The sequence below is a fragment of the Frankliniella occidentalis genome, unplaced genomic scaffold (genome assembly GCF_000697945.3).
Source record: "Frankliniella occidentalis isolate FOCC.00 unplaced genomic scaffold, Focc_3.1 Scaffold1085, whole genome shotgun sequence".
In the NCBI taxonomy this organism is placed as follows: domain Eukaryota; kingdom Metazoa; phylum Arthropoda; class Insecta; order Thysanoptera; family Thripidae; genus Frankliniella; species Frankliniella occidentalis.
The window spans coordinates 11107-13140 of NW_026268191.1; the positions used below are offsets into that span (position 1 = coordinate 11107).

The 2034-nt window shown below is 41.7% G+C and overlaps 1 long non-coding RNA gene across 2 annotated transcripts; it reads left to right on the forward strand.

Annotated features, from left to right (window-relative positions):
• Positions 1-6: 6 nt before the first annotated feature.
• On the forward strand, positions 7-2015 carry LOC127751797 (uncharacterized). 2 transcript variants are annotated; one of them, XR_008012247.1, is made up of 6 exons: positions 7-207; positions 419-550; positions 628-708; positions 786-967; positions 1130-1755; positions 1831-2015. It is a non-coding gene; the product is annotated as an uncharacterized LOC127751797 (long non-coding RNA). The 2 variants fall into 2 exon arrangements; XR_008012248.1 differs by having other exon boundaries at positions 446-550.
• The last annotated feature ends 19 nt before the right edge of the window (positions 2016-2034 follow it).

Consider the following 2034-nt stretch of genomic DNA (forward strand, 5'->3'; position numbering starts at 1 on the left):
CATTGAAGAATGTGGCCTCTTCTGGGGACACCGAATTGGGGGCATATTTTCCCTATCCTTATGCCTGCTGTGAGCTGTCCTCAGGGCTCCTCCAAGGGACTTGCATGAGAGGCAGCGGACATTCTCCCTCACCAGAAGAGCACACGATTTTGATCTTAATGTTGTGCCCTGAGGATCTTGGATGCCGTCCTTGGTCTTCTCCCAAAGGTATTTGAAGCTATCATTGTGAACTCCTGGACATATCACATACCGCTTGTCAACCAGGACACAGATCTCCTGCACACTTTTACCTCTGGCCAAAACGTGCAGACCATGGTTTGGCTTGAGAGGTTGACCGAGGACCTCAAAGTGGATTTCACCTTCATTGGCAGCAGACATTTTGATAATTGTTCTCAAATCTTCCGTTACTTTTCCACAGTTGAAGCCACCAGCTGTTTTTTTGTAGATCCAGTCAGTTGGGAAGTTCACTGAATCCTTGTGGAGCAAAGACAAGAATTTGTTAAAGAACCGTACCACAAAATGACACAAAGGAAAGTCATGGAAAAGTCAGGTAAAAAAATGCCATGTAAGTGTCCCCTTCTCTCACCTGAGCTCTGACTTGTGTAAATCTGGGAATGGTATGTGCAGATTTGTTTCTTCCTGAAGTGGCAACTGATTCAGCGTTGTGGTCATGGAGTCGAATTCCCAATGTCTGAAGCAGAGATAAAGGTGGTGTGAGCTTTATTTTGATTATTTTTTTTTTAATTTCATTAATCTGAATGCCTTTACCTTCTTTGCCTTTTCAGCTTGAGCAGGACCTTCAGCTGCTGGAGTACATGCTTCATCTTGTGGTGGTTCGCACAATGCCAGCAAGCCTTGAACAGCATCCATTTCTTGAATGCCATGACTGTGTCCTTCATCTTCAACAGCAGGCATCAGCTGCTGCAGCTCGGTGTTCACTAAATCAAGGATAAATTTAAACTTAAAGGTAGGGGTGGACTGTGTAGTCAGCTTTGAGTCTGTCAAACTTTAAGGTAGAATAACACAAGTGAAGTGACCAGTATCTATGAAGAGTGAAATGATATCGGTTTCATATCTGTCTGGTCTTGTCTTTAATTTCCATGAATGCTTTTCCTTTCAATTTTCAAAGGTTACCTTAATTTCTAAATCTTACCTGGATGAATGTCACTGATTTCCAACAAGTCTGCCGTGTATGATACTTCAGCTAGTGGCTCAGCTGGTGGAAGCATATCAGTACCTATGTCGTGGAAAAATTGGAACAAATTAGGATGCTGAAAGGGAGCTGCTATGTGATTGTGAAGTATTGCACTGTAAGCTCATACCAGAAGAGTCAATGTCATCAAGCAGAAGTAAAGACCTCATAGCTGCAGCGAGTGGTTGTTCATCAGCTGGTGAGCTGGCTATGGAGGTCTGTGGCCAGTGAATGTCAGAAGTTTCTGACCCATAATTGCTCATGTCAGGACTGGCAGTGCAAGAAGTAGTATCTAAAAAATTAAGGTACACATAGTAATCATAATCAAACTCCAACAAACTCAACCTCATTTTGCTGTTTCATACCAGTAAGTCCTGGGACAGTCATTGGAGTGGATGTAAAAGTAGGGCGAACTGCAGGAGCAGAAGGTGTTGCCCAGTTGAAAAATGTTGGCACATCAGCAAGTGAAAGATTATCTAGAAAATGAAAGAACATGACCATGATACCAAACTCTACTTCTGATTAAGGATGTTGTATTACCCAACAGTTTGTATTACCAGCAGGTTTGTCTTTCATTGAACACATTGAAGACAGCTCTTCTGAATGGTCCATTACTAATTGAATATTATTTGTTTCAGATACTGAAGTACCACCTTCAACAGGGCAAGCTGAAGGAGCCGAAGATGTTGCACAGTTGTTTGATGGTGCCACATCAGCAAGTAAAAGATTATCTAGAAAATAAAGAAACATGACCATATACTAAACTCTACTTCTGAATGAATTATGTGTTGAATTACTGAATTACTGAACAGTTTTGTATTACCAAGAGGTGTGTCTCCTAT